Source organism: Bombus terrestris, chromosome 15, assembly GCF_910591885.1.
Source record: "Bombus terrestris chromosome 15, iyBomTerr1.2, whole genome shotgun sequence".
Taxonomy (NCBI): Eukaryota; Metazoa; Arthropoda; class Insecta; order Hymenoptera; family Apidae; genus Bombus; species Bombus terrestris.
Genome location: NC_063283.1, coordinates 3,778,494 through 3,793,425, shown reverse-complemented (window position 1 = coordinate 3,793,425; position 14,932 = coordinate 3,778,494). Strand labels below are relative to the sequence as shown.

Genomic DNA, 14,932 nt, shown 5'->3' with positions numbered 1-14,932 from the left:
GTGATAAGTTACACGGCTGTCGGTGAAGCTGAAACAATGACAAAAACATAGATCGATCATAAGTGATGTATAGGGACGACAGGCCAGCGTGTTGTTTGAGTCAAACTGTTCAAAGAAATGGACAGAAATATATAGATAGAAGTATACAGGCAGATAACTGGCGTTATTAACGTGGCAATCAATTAAATACATGGGATGAAACAGTGGCAAGGATATAGTGACAACGACATAGCCGTCACAGCGACGTATGTACTAGAATGAAATATCCTATCAACGTTTAAACTAACGACGAACTTGGTAGATGGTACATAAAATATTATAAACTAGTAAAACCACCTTATATCGTTTCTATATTTCCACAAAGCACGTAGCTGTTTCTAACTTTACTTAAAAGATAGTAAAAAGAAACACGGCGAACCTCAAGTATATTTCAACACTCGCTGAAAGATGGAAACGTACTAGGTACACTGCAAACTACTGGATAGATACGTTTCAATTAAGAAAGCCAGTACAGCTGTAGGTCTGTGGCTGGTTGTATATTCGAAACTTTTGAAATTTATTGTCATATTTAAACAGTATAATCGATCTGGACATTTCTCGACAAACAGACATCGTTGTCCTTATGGCAAACAGCGAATCCTTTCGACACCAGTCGAAATGGAACTTACACTCGGTTAAGTATATATCTATTTATACTGAACGTAGAGTCAGTGAAATAGATAGCGGCAACAGACCACAGGCTATTGATTTCGGATTGCGGCCAGAGCTGGTGGCTTTTGTCGAGAAGATTATAACGCGGACCAACCCCCTGGATCTGGTCATCCTGGCTAGAACAGCGTTTCTCGAACTAACCCTCGCCAACCTTCCACCCTCGAACACACGAAGAGTGTTCATCGATGCGTTCAGAGAATCTCGTGAGCTCTACCGAGCTAATGTTATAACACCGGCGTGCAAACTGTAATTCCCATCCTGGTTAATTCAATTGCCTGTGTGTATACTTCAGAAGCTGCTCCTCCCAGCATACGTTGATTTCCGCTCATACAGTTCCACCATGTTTGCCAACGTGTATGTAGCTTGCTCGTACACACGTGTGCGCTTCCTTTGGCGTTTCTTTCCCTGGCTCTGTGTGTTAGGCTTTGCCTCGCGTGCACGTGTCTCGCGCGATAATTCTCGAAAGAGCTTATTTGAAAGTGCACGATAGCGAAACCCAACCGGAGGAAAGTCACGTATCAAGCGTCTGCAGTGTAGCAAAGTTTGAGAAACGCTAGCCAACAGGCCAACCATTTTCCGCGTTACCGGCAGCTACGGAATCTGCCCTGCAGTTGGTGTTCCTCGTCTTTGACTCTCGGAAGCCCGTATCTGCGTTCTGACTTCCTCGGTCCTTGAAACCTGTCTTTGTTTCGCTCTTTATTGTCGAGATTCTCGCGCGGAAGCGACCCACTATCGTGCATAACTAGGGAGCAGACTAGCTGCGTGATACAGGGACAGAGGAATATTCTGCTTGTTTTACTTATTAAGCGGTACAATTAGTTCCACTTTAGCGAATTATGAGATTAAAATCTGCATTGGTGCTATGCGATTGTAAATAGATTTCTTTTCGCTGCTTCTAGTGTCTAATTATTTTATTTGAAATTTGTTATTCCATGTGCGTCGTGAGTATTCGTTAATTGCTATTCCGAAGACGCGAATGTGCAAAGAATGAGAATTTCGAACAGTGAGACGCGTTTATTTCTGTTGACTATGTTCGTGAAAGGTATAGAGCGTCCTTGAATTCATTCGTCGCGGGATTATTTCGAATAAGGAGGAAAGATTTACTGTCGAATAAAGAATGAAAATACAGATTTATTCGCGACTAAGGAATAACAGTTCGCCAGATAATATCGGTATTTCTTATTCACGAATAAATCTTCAAGCTTTGTTGCTTTAATAAACGAGCGAAATAAAATTTGCCCAACCCTGGATACCCAGTGACCCAAACACGGGACAAGGCAACGACAAAGTAAAGGCCAGTTAAACGAAGAAAACGAAATAAACGCGGGTGATTTTCAGGCATTAAATTGGCAAAGGATTTAACGGGAATCAAGTTGCACGTGGACATATTTGCCGCGTAAATGCATAAATCTGGCTGGCGTGTCAGTTTTCCGCGCGTGATTTCCACCGGTTTCACTGGCGGGGATTAAACGAATTCGACCGTAGGGGAATTCGCGGCGTGCAGCCGCGTGTATCTTCGGCATTAACCGAGCCCATACACGCGAGCCCGATACATTTACCAAAAAATTCCTCGCATGAACTTTTAACGGAGGTCGTGGAGCGCACGCGCGCGTTTCACCTCGACGCTATGTCACCGGTGTGGCGGCCCGATATCGGACATTTAATAACGTCGGCATTCGAAAAATGCACGCGCGGAACGTTACGCCTGGAATTTCATGAAAATCGCTTTCCCGAGAAGTTCGTCCGATAAAGCAGAGGCTGCACCCTCGATTTTTCCGATAACACCACCGGCCGCGAATACAATCGTCTAGCCGCTTCGACGGCCAAGCCTCCGCTTTCATTTATCGAGAAATATTAACCGATCCCGCTAACGAGCGAAATAATTATCCGGGATGGAAGCTACGGACGAACGTCTACTTCGAAAACCGGTACGGATCGAAACACTCGTTTGTTTGAATCGTTTCTCTTCGGTTTAAATCGCGAATTTCAGTTTTCTGATAAACAAGGTTGCTACGCTGTGTCTCATAACTGTAAAATCAAGATAACATTTTTAATGCCCGTGTCAGTGATTGTGAAAGTATTGTGAGTTATATAAATATTTCGTTGTTCGATATTTAGACTTTTACATCCGAGCGTGTTAACGAGATATTTCTCCATTCTGGAATTAAATGTTTCGTAAAATATATTATCTTTTTACGTGATATATCATCGTACAGTTTCATGAGTAACCTGTTCGAGAAAGTGTCTTTCGCTCGTTTCAACGACTTAGACATTTTTAAAATTAATAACACATTCTACTTAGTGTGATTTATGATAGTAAAAAATAATGAATTTTATTAAGAAAACGAGTTAAAAGCAAACAGATTTATTTATTTATTTATTTTATATATGTATCGTGACTGTGCATAGTTAATTATCGATCACCGTCTGCTTCAATAACAAAATTTTTTGTTTCGAATAATTCAAGGACTTTAAAGTGTTCATGATGAATCGATGGAAAGGAGAGTAGCAGATCCGCTATGTCTTTATATTTTTCCTTTATCATTGATCTCTCACTTGCATATAATAGACATAACTATAAATTATAATACAACTTTGTCCTTCCCCTTTTCGATGAAACGTCTAAAACACGATATTCCGCTTCAGGATCCATTGTGGTGTTTTATAAAACATTTTATGTGGGGCTTTACCATACACCATATCTCAGACTTTATTTAACGATATAATGCAAAAATATGTAAGTATTTTCTTCCTCATAAGTTTCACAACTTACGCGAATAAAATACATGACTTACACCACTGTCGAAATAAACGAGACAGCAACACGGATAAGCATCAAAGTAAAATCCTCATGACGTTGCTCATTTCACAGATATTTGGCAAACATTTTTCCATACAATAGAATACATTACATTACATTAGAATACATTAGAATACATATTCCATAGAATAGAAATACAAATCTACGCAACATAAAACGAGTGAAAGTCACGAAATGAAATCTTTGGTTTCTTGACTTATATCGTTTACATGATCATCGACACGCTTATGTGTTGTGCTTATTACGACGAGATACGAAGCTTGACCTGTTTGAAATTATATTGGGGAACAATGTTTCTCAGAATTGATAAATTATAATTCATAATTATAAAACTGCCCCAAAATTTCGATTCTTATGTGTTGTGGTCAATATGATAAGAACGAAACAAGCTATATTTGCAATTATATTGAGAAACACTGTTACCCAGAATTGATAAATTAAGTTCGACCCTATACTACGAAAGTATAAACCGCCAGTTTGTTACAAATGATTTCGTCTTTCATTATCTCATTGTCTGTATGATCGATCTGTCTTACTGTTAATGTTATTCATTGCCTACCACGTTCCTTCATATTTAAATCGTTTTTACCGAAATGTGTTTTGCATGCATTGTATAGTTAACAGATAACTTACTTTTGCTGACAAGAAGAAATTATTTTTCCAAATAAGGGAGACTAAAAATAAAATGAAACTAACGAATCCCTTAAATCATTATCCTATTACATTATGCTCGGAATAGCTGCATTTTTTAATTTAATTATCTTTCCAGGGCTTAATGGCACATAAATTAAGATTCTCAAGATATTTTATTACATTGTATTTATTATATCTACAAGAATCATATATTTGAGGATTAAAAAAGTATGATATTTCGATATTCGATAGTTTCAAGTAGACGTAAATTAAATCACGAGAGTCGGCTAGAAAAGGAAAGCTCGGAAAAGTTGCGGGAGATCGAAAGCTCGGGACACGATTTATAATACAAGGTAATAGGGATGGTGCGGTAGCCATTGTTCCTTGGTAAGAAAGTTTTACAAAACGCTGAAACATTCAAGGAATGGCTGACGGGTATCTCGCCGGTGTGAAGTCGAATGCATTAATAACGCAACGATGGGCCAAAGGTCGAGTTCGAGGTGGTTGGACAAATTTTTCTTTTCCTATGACTACTTTGGGAAATTCGTTTGTCAGAATAAAATAATCAGGTTCGTTTCTCGGGACTCGCGACAGGTTCTCTTACCGAAACATTCCAGGCAAGAGGTTTATCGCGTTTCCGCGTCTCGCGAACTACCACGTCGACAGCCAACAATCGGAATACGCTTTCGTGCACATTAAAAAGACGAAGGCGAACTTGCCGCTCGCTCGTTTATAACACAGACTTACGAAAACTTTTTTCTTCGCTCGAGAACAGAGCTGAACCACGATCTTACGAATTCGCGGGTGAAACTTTGTTAGTTGTAACTACCGAAAAGTAGCGTATCACCTTTCTCTCAAGAAAAATAAAACGAGATAAAGAAAAGGAGAGGATAATGTTAGAAAGTCGGAATTACGTGATAGTTTAAAGGTTGAAAGATAAAAATTCGCCAACAGCCACAGAGTTAACAGACGAAAGTTAAGCTATTATAAATACAAGATTTTAATAATTCGTCTTAGTTTCGAGTTTCATAGATAACCGATAGATTACAGGCAGTTCGATTAATTATGATATAGTGGACAAAGAACAGATTCTACGTGATAGAATAGGTAAAAAATGTAGGATAGAATCTCCTCATTATTAATGCTGGAACACCTTGTACAGTAGCGGAAAGAAAAATGTAGGACGAGTTTTCTATTAAATATTTTTCCTCTTCTAAACATTCGTCCATTATAGAACGTACAATTTTATTATAAATCCATTTCTCTCGTTCATTATAATTGGCTTTTGCAAAGTTACGTTTTTTCTGTTTCACTGTTTAAACTTTCATGTAGCCGTTGCTTGAAATTAATTTCTAATTGGAGGGCTCAGAAGTCAATCAGTGTGAATCGGTCAATTCATTCACGCTCTTTCGTTGTCAAAACCTCCAACCGACGAAACAATTTAATCGTTATAATACACTCTCTAATTCAGTTGTTATAATATAATTGTTAAACTATTCCGTTGATTGAAGATTCCGACAACGAAGACGTATTTACACCACGTGAATTATTTTTCATGGGAAAACGATTGGCTTACACCGATTGCCTTCTGAGCCCTCCAATTATCGTTTCTGGAATCTGCAGCAAATTGAAAAATAAAAAATCCCCGTCTACTTTTCCTCTACTGTAAGATGTGACCAGAAAGTTTCCTGCATTCGGCACGCAAATCGAAAAGAATAGTCAGAGTAAAAATGTCAATTAATTTTCATAGCACGGCGGTAGTCGGTAGGAAAGTTCTTCGTTAATGCGTTGCTTGGACCGTTCGACGATGTCCAACGCATAATTAATATCGTTAACGCGACAAACTGAGAGCCGAAAGAATTTTTTCGCCGCACATTCGAGGCTGAAGACCGCGACGATTGCGATTCAGCTAGGCATTAACGACGCGTTGGATGGTCGTTAAAATCTCGTTAAGTGTTCGCGCCATTCTGTCTCGTCTTATGCTAATGTCGGCGCATAATCCGCGGCCAGAAACAATGCTATTCTTTTCTCTGGCGGCCAGGCCGCTTAAAACTTCGCGTTTTCTTCCGATGACGCGGCGAAACAGAAAGCAGTCAGCATGTTGCGCGTCGCGCTTGCAAATGGAACAGAGAATGGTACTTCACGGCCAAATCATAATTCATAAATTCTTTTTACTTTCAGATTAATTTACGGGACGACGCCTGTAAGCGGAGGATGCAAGAAGAATGGTTATTAAACTGCCAGAGTTTTGAGGTGCATCAGTTCATAAATATTAGGACGCTTACGGAAGCTTAAGGAAAGTTAAGGAAAGCTATTAAGAAATTATCTAATCTCCCGAGAATTGGAGATTAGAGAAGAAGAACGACGAGGTAACGTTTTTCATTATTTACAGTCATTTTTAATGTTCCATCCATTTCATTCGATATTAATTTAATCATATTTTATTCCACATTATACAGTCTCATGTTAACGAAATGGTCTTTTTTGTTTTATTGTACGACGAAACGTGTATTTTCCAAGTACTTTTGCAAACCACTAAGGCCCCTTAGAGCCACGATTTTCAACCGGTTTATCTGATTATTTAGTCAATGCTCTCTTTTTTCTTCAAATTGTCAGATAAAAACAGCAATACGCCATTCTAGTTCTTAACTATCCTACCTCCGCTAGTTTGTGAACTGAGCTTCAAGTTCATGAAGTTTAATGTCATTGGATGCGGCTGAGACTTTCAAGAACCGAATCTTCGCCGCTCTCTAAGCAGAATTTTTATCGTATTATCACGAATTTCCATCCTTTGTACCAACGAGTCATATGTGGAAAAACATGGCTGAAGTTAGGCAAGTTGTTGAAGCTGGACATTCGAATTTTCTGACTTGGTATTTCTGATGAGATGGAAGCGGAGGAGAGAGAATGCGCGTTTCGAAGAAAGAAGCGGTGGAAAACCGCGCGCCACGTTCGAGTGTCCGACTATTTCTGAATGCAAACGAGCCATTGTACATTCTACCGCGTAATCCCGCTGCGATCGTACGTATGTCTTTGTTATTGTTAATAAAAAAACAAAGAAAGACACGTATGATCGCAGCGGGATCGCGCGGTAAAATGTCGCTCGCGCGCATTCAGAGTTCGCAGGCAATAAAATAATAAAGCGGGTAGAGTTTAAAGAAAAGAGAAAAAAGGTATGCTACTTGCAAAAAATTCCGCGTCGTTGAATTTTTTATGACCATAAACGGTATTCGATTACTCAGACTACTTCCGAACACTCGATTGCTTTACGATCTCTTTTTAAAGAACAAAGTTGAAACAGTTAGCAACTACCAGGCAGACGTATAGTTGTCCCGCGTGAATGCTGCGCCTTAAATCAAACGCAATCTGTCGCCGCAGAATTTTAGCAATTATACGCGCCACGAGCTGAAAAAGGTTAAAAATCGCAGCTCTAGGGATGACAAACGTCTCTCTTTCGCCGGTTGTCAAAGCAATTCGGACAGTGAGGATCGCAAGCACGTAGAAGGCTGAAAAGCGCCACCCTGGAGAAGTGCACAGGGTGGCCCTCGAAAATGGAAATCCATTCGTCAACATGGTAATTCTTTCCGGCGGCCGAGCGTAATAGACTGTCGTTTGTCCAACGGCCCTTGCGACTCTTCCGCTTCCTCGACATTCTTGCGTCCGTTTTTAACTCATTACCGCCGACTCTAATTAGAACTACCGGCGACTAATCCGCGAATCCTTTCCTGCCCTTTCCTCCTTTTCCTTTTCGTCACCGTACCCGGAAAATTAAAACGCGCGAGGCTCCCACGTCGAGAGTTTGCCGTTTATTTTAATGCCACCCTACGAGAGCGCAAACATCGCGTGAAGAACAAAAAGCGACGGAGACAGACGTCGTCGATGAACCTTTTCACTCTGTTTCACCGTTCTTTTGTGCAGCTTGCGAAGATCCTTCAATGGGGAATCCTGGGCTTGAACAAACGGTCCGTGTAGTTTTTCATTAAATATGGAAATTCTTATTTGATATTATTGGGCTACCGTGATAGTTTAGAGCTGGATTACCTAATTTAATTTAATCACTAATCTGTAGCATTGAGAACGTAGAATACAAAACAAAATTGAACGTCCTAAATTCTAGTAAGCTGATATAAATCATTATAATAATGTAAAATACGAAATAAAATTAATCAAACATAAATTACTATAGCCATCTGTAATTCTAATAGGTTCAAGTTTAGATTCCTTTTTTATTACGTTATGTAGAACTTATCGTCGAGTTGAACCCTTATATTAATTTATAAATATTGAAATGACTACTAATTTGATATAAAACGTGGCAATTAACCTGAAGTATCAAGGAAACGATTAACTCGTTAAGGACTAGACGCAATTTTACTGAAACGCAACTTTAGCGCAAGTACCGTCGGGGCAAAATATGTAGAAATGCAAATTCTTCGTAATTCTCGCATATTAAGATTTCTCATGAATACGTAAGCATCGACGATTTACCGGCAACCATTACCAATGAAAATACTATTTTTCGAATAAATTAACCGCCCCGTTGAAGTAGCTATTTTCCATGTTTTTTGAAATTTCCCTTGAAAACGTGAAATAATTGATCGACGAATTTCGTTTTATACAACACTTTAAAAGCAATACAGAAGACCGACGAGGCGATAGAACGAATAAGAGATAAAATACGAAAGTACAGCGGCGAACAATTGGAATTATTTTCGATCGAGAAGCGAAGATTGTTCTCGTATTCGCCAGATGGCTACGGGAATCTTCAGGTGCGAGGCAATTTACAGAAACGCGGCAGTAGAATGGAATCGAGTCGGTCCTCGAAACTCGCCTTCCATTTCTTTCAACGTGATGGCCTCCTTGGATTCCTTGGATCGTTTCACGGCCTTTTAATTCCATCGTGAAACCACGACCTTGCCATACAGTCCGCGCGCAATTCTATTTCACGTCTGTCCGCTTCAAACTTAATAAAGCGTCATGCACAACCGGCTGGCATTTTTCTGTGACTGCCGCCGAAGACGAAGAAGGAATTGAATACGTTGAATGGTCGTTTAGCATCGCGACGCGCTGTACCTCCGGTTCTCCAGTAAACCGCAGCCATCCGACAACGAGAGAACGATGGTGGTGGTTGGTTGAGATGAGCGGCGGTGAACGAAGGGTGGTTGGAGGGTCGTCCTGGATACGGCAGCATCCTCCTGGAATCCTTAATATAGTCCGTCGAAAGGGGAAAGCCGGACGGGGACTAGGAAGGGTGAGAATGGCACGCGAAAGGGGATGATATCTCGCCACCGTGAAAATTACGTTCCGAGCGCGATATACCTCGGCCGGGTAAATAGGCATCGGGAATGGAACATCGTCGGAGAGGTGGGTTCCTACTTCTTTACCGAGCAAATGCACACACTTCTGGCCGCAATAAGGGCTAGGGAATGCTATGGAAGATAGCAGGATGGGTTGCATCGATTATGAATGGGTTCTCGTTTAGCAAATCCCTGGTTAACCCTCACGGTGGCACGTGAAATATTCAGACATTGCTGATTTGGCTATTTGGTACCTTGAGTACCTCGCCCTTTTTATAAATTATACAGTACCACATTGAATAACATGTACGTACAAGCCGTGGCACGAGACGACTCCTTTGATAAGGAAATGTATGTAGGATAGGAGAAAATCGAGTTTGAAAATTTACCATGCACGCGCACCAAACCTGTTCTTAATTAAACATATTTACATGGCGCCTTAATATGTTTAACGTATCCTTGAACGGATAATTCGACTCCAACCTATTACATATTATAACGAGTATTATACATTTAGACATTTTGTATGTTTCCGCGAGTTAAATGCACCCCGTACATTTTGAAGGGTTTATAAACGTATGAATATCCTCAGTCTGTTTGTAAATCCACAGGTGGTATTTTAAACAGTTCGCGGAGAAAAATTAGTTGAGATTATATCGTAGACCGGTGCTACGGTGAATCATGCTCTTTTGCCAACGTTCTCGTCTCTTCTACTTACTTTTTACGAAGTGAATCGTTTTCGGTATTATGAATTAATTTTAATTACTTCGGTTTTCAATTCTACATTATCCTGTTACGTCTTATACAATCAGCATTCAACGTCTGAAGAAAGAAATCTTGTTCCCATAAATTCATTTACCATAACGAGATAGCTCGAGTAATTATAAATTCCAAGGGAACTTTTTTAAAACACTGCCTGTAATTATCATTCTTCTATGAATTTTAATTTACCGCGTAATGTCTAAACGACTCGATCGATAAAACGTGTTGATGTCTCGCGTTCTAGAAATAATCAACCACCTTCCCCCTCTGATACCTCGACTCGATCGTGATAATCGCTAGACGGGACAATGCAAAGTTACATCGATCGCGGCAATTGCATTAATGCACGAAATAACGATCCACTTTCTACGCCGACGTGATTTCCGCGGTGAATCATTTAAGGAGGAGAAATCGTGCGCGATTACGCGTCGTTTTGTTCGCCGGAAAATTGCTTTCGCCTTTCCTTAATTCGTTTCCAACACTCGCGCTGAACGCGATGCAACGTTCCCCCGAGTCGGCCGTTTTGCTACGGCTACGGTACGTTCTCGCGTATTCGATGAAATCGCGCGCGCGAATCTCGTTATCGCACCATCAGGAATCGTCGATGCAGCGCGCGACAATATATCGAGGAAAAATCGCCGGAGTATCGACAAACGATAGCGAATACCGCACGTACGGGACACATTTTGCTCGGAACAGCAATATATTTTATTAGGATGGTCCCGCGGCCTCGCAGTCCCGTGGTCTCGTGTCTGCAATTATATCTCCATGCAAATGATCCGGCCGAATTAGCAGCGACCGATTAATTAGCGTTGCCGGTAACGTGCGTCGCATCTGCAGATCCTTGTCGATCGATCGGCATACACACTGAGAGAAAGAGAGAGAGAGAGAGGGAGAGAAGGAGAGAGAGGCCGAGTGCTGTCACGCAGAGTGATTGCAGCTGCAGCAATTAGCATAATCGTGACGGAGAGCTCGTGTGCATGCCGAAGGGACAGAGAGGGCGAGAGAGAAATGCAAGTACGACGGATATAACGAGAGAGAAGAGAGAACACACGTTGGATGATCGACATTTTCGTTTGCGTAAAGCCGCATCCTCGTTAACCTCGAAGCCGCAAGAGATCATCGATCAGAGATCGACAATGGAACGCGTCACAGTGTCGGGACAAAGAAGTCAATGCCGGGATAAATTGAAGAGGGAAGAGCCTCGATCAGCTGCTACTATCGATCTGTCTCGCCCATCGTTGATACGTAATCTAATCGATTGGTAACTTCCATGAATTGATTTCGTCAAGATTACGGCGACAAGTATTCAGGCGTTTGATACTCCTTAATTTTACAAATACCTTGTAATGTAGGTATTACAAATTCTTATCGAAAATTCTGATCGATCGATCGTTTCATTTATAATTTGAATTAATTATCGTTAGACTGCGGGTGTTTATGGAGATTCGCATTTTCACGAAGGTAATTGAAAAGGGCTTAGGACTTAGGTAAAAATCGTTTTACGTACGTATCAAATATCCTAACAAATATCGTACGTTGGATGGCTTCAAATTTATATTTCTGTTTACGAGTATTCTTTAAATACTTAATCTCGGCATATTTTTGTAATAACAATTTTTAAACAGAAAGATATTGCTTCGAAAAGAGAAAGATTATAAATTTTTAAAAATTATATTTCCACTACAAAAAAGCAATGGAATTTTCACATTATCAGAATGGCTGGTGATTCGCGTCGGTGGATGCATCTGAAATTGTCGTTTAAACTCAAACTATCTTTGCGCTTCCACTTACGCTTAACCACCACTCCAGTAACACTTAAGGATAAATTTCTTTCGTACAAAGCTCAGTCTTGCTCCTGACATTAGGTGCTTCAAATCAGTTACATCCGAGGAAGAAGAAAGTCATTCAGACTCATGTGCTCTGATACTGCGTAAGATATTTCCAGACATCCTGTGATTCTCTATACCGCGTGTGCATTTTTGTACCTGCATAAAAATCGACAGTCTAATTATGAACATCCAACGCGAAGTTAGGATATATCCTATTATTTTTGTGAATTCGGTGTAATTTTCTATGTGATGTTTCACCATGAAAAATTCGGAGAAAAGTGGTGGCCTTTTTCGCCGTGAACAGTACCCGGGCCAATTTGGTGGCATGCGACCGCACTATCCATTTTCCCGTTAAACCGCCACCAGCATCCTTTCCTTTTCTTCCTATATTTAACACCTGGTACACAGTCGCAAAAATTAATTACCGAGGCCACGATTAAAGCGGTCCCGATGAGAAAACAACATTCATACATATCTCAACAGAATTATAATCCTCTTTCATAATTCAATGAAACATGTTGACGTACGTAGGTACAGTGGCTGGCAGAAGTATTTGTACATTTATCGTACAAAATTTTTATGCGCATATACCATAACGAGACACGATTGCCAAAATTATATTGGCAAAATTTGAAGAAGTTGCAAGATGTTTACTATAAACTTATATTCAGTAAAAAATTAGTATACATTACAAATAATCGCCATAAGCAAATAAAAAGGATTAAAGATGGTTCCACTGAATACTGACACTTATTGCTTATTTTAATTTACTTTTTCGATCCCTGAAAAATATATTTTTGTATAAAATACCTTGTAATCTCTGTATACGTTTCCAGAATCGTTTAAAATTTTACCAATATAACCATGATGGTTGGATAACTTTACATAACTGACGGAATTTCACAATTTTTCATGGAACGTACATAGTGTGTTCATGAAAAGCTGTGGACAAGTGTACTTTTACGAAATACTGCACATGAAGTTTTATAAATTTTATACAAACCAGCGACCGCGCTGGCCGTGTAATTCGCGCCAAGTGGAGCTTAACCATTTTTTAATTACGTGTCTCATACGATCAAACGTTTCTGCCTTTATTCGTTTGATTGCGACCTCCTTGTTAATTAAATCGCTCGAATACCTCGCGGATTCAATCGCGAAACTTTTCCTCATCGACAATGTAACTTGCCCATCGAGAATCTCGTTCGTTAAATACCATAACGAGCTTGCTCGCGTTTCCTCTATTGACTGGAGGGAAACTTGCCAGAACTATGCTGGCAACCGGATCAAACTTCTCGATGCAGCCGAGTATCGACTACGCACAGCCACCGACACCGCGTGTACACACTGAATAACTGCAGTAACAACAGTTACTATAATTACCGAGCAGACAGCGTGCGTTTATGGTTGCAATGTTAACGATCGCCGAGCGAACGCGTATCAATGAATTCGCGAACGCGATACGTTGATCCCAGTGGCAATTGAAAAACGTCGAGGAATAATAATTAACCGAACATGCGAGCAGGATTCAACGTCGAGTCCGCGGTTGATCGTTAATGGGATTAGCGCGGCGATGCACCACGCTAATCCAGATTCTACGACTTCCGCTCGATCGAAATCGCGCTACACCGATACCTGTTCGACAGTCCGACGTCGATGAGGAATTTTAACGATCCAGCCATTAGTTAACGAGGATTTCCAGCGCAATTTCCACGGAATACATTGTCGCGACGATTTGCAAACTTGTAATTCGATTCGCGGCCGATTCGATGTAGCGATAATACGCGCGGAAAGTTTCACTTAACGGCACGTGCAAGCAGTTTAATCGGCCACTTTCCGGAAAATTGAAATCTTCTAGTCTACAAAATCTAGTGTCCAGAAAAATAGAGGAGATCGGTGTGATCTACGGAAGTCTGGATTCTCATAGGAACCGAGCAGACGAAGAAACTCTAGTTGCCTACGAGGTTCCAGTCTCTCATCTTCGACTTGCTCTTCGAGGTTCTGTGGCTTTCGTTCCAACTTTGACTCCGACAGGAAAGTTGTCTAGCTGGGCGTGTCCGTCTCTGCTGCCAGAGTTAACGAGCTAAGAGTGGATTTCCTAGACGACGTTCGCGTTAAATTCATTCGTTACTATTATTCTCGTTATTGTTACTTTATTTACAGTGTTTCATTGGCACGTGTGCTTGTAAAGAAAGACGCATTTGTATCCGGACAGTTTAAAAAATCGTACTTTAGATTTGGAGGAACTCTATATAAGGTTTACTAAAATACACAGATTAGTGAGGAATTAGTAATTGGAAGCAACATTTACTTCCCTTTTATCGACTCTGTTGAGAATTGTGGATCTTTGTCGCCGAAATAAATATACAGCAACACTTAGATTACGTTTAGAATTGATATCGAAATAATTCCAGATTTATTTAATATGCGATTTACAAGATCTTCGATTTGCACTACACATTTGCACGCGTCTCAGCGCTCTTTGTCTCATCCTCTATACCACACTACTCATGGAAGTAGCACACAAAATTACACATATCTCAATAGATTCGATAAATTATCCTGTTGGGTTACCTAATAAAAACACAGGAATTCGCTACCTTATTATTGCATACTGATTTTCGAAAATTAGTTTTCGAGTTATAATTTACCATTAAATATCATATTTGTAAATACGAATTATAAAGATGAAAATCATTTGTTCATTTGCCCGGATACTTTTGATCGGTCGTCAGTCGCATGCGTTTGAGTTTGTAAGATTCATGTTTAACGTGTCGCGCAGTAAAACGTCGTTCGTGAAATTCCTTTTTCCAAAGGAAAGCATCGTCGAATGAAAAGTGGACCAACGCGTCCAGTTTCACGCACCGTCGACGACGTGC

At 40.3% G+C, this 14,932-nt stretch overlaps 1 protein-coding gene and 1 long non-coding RNA gene across 11 annotated transcripts in view; one reads left to right on the top strand and one right to left on the bottom strand.

The window, feature by feature from the left end:
* The window catches only part of LOC100647316 (complexin), a 323,682-nt gene that overhangs the window by 163,098 nt on the left and 145,652 nt on the right, over nucleotides 1-14,932 (bottom strand). The window lies entirely within an intron of this gene.
* The window catches only part of LOC110119914, a 303,031-nt gene that overhangs the window by 196,116 nt on the left and 91,983 nt on the right, over nucleotides 1-14,932 (top strand). For all 10 annotated transcript variants that reach the window (XR_007226599.1, XR_007226600.1, XR_007226605.1 and 7 more), the window contains one exon: nucleotides 6,347-6,534. This is a non-coding gene — a long non-coding RNA (uncharacterized LOC110119914). The remainder of the gene's footprint in view (nucleotides 1-6,346; nucleotides 6,535-14,932) is intronic.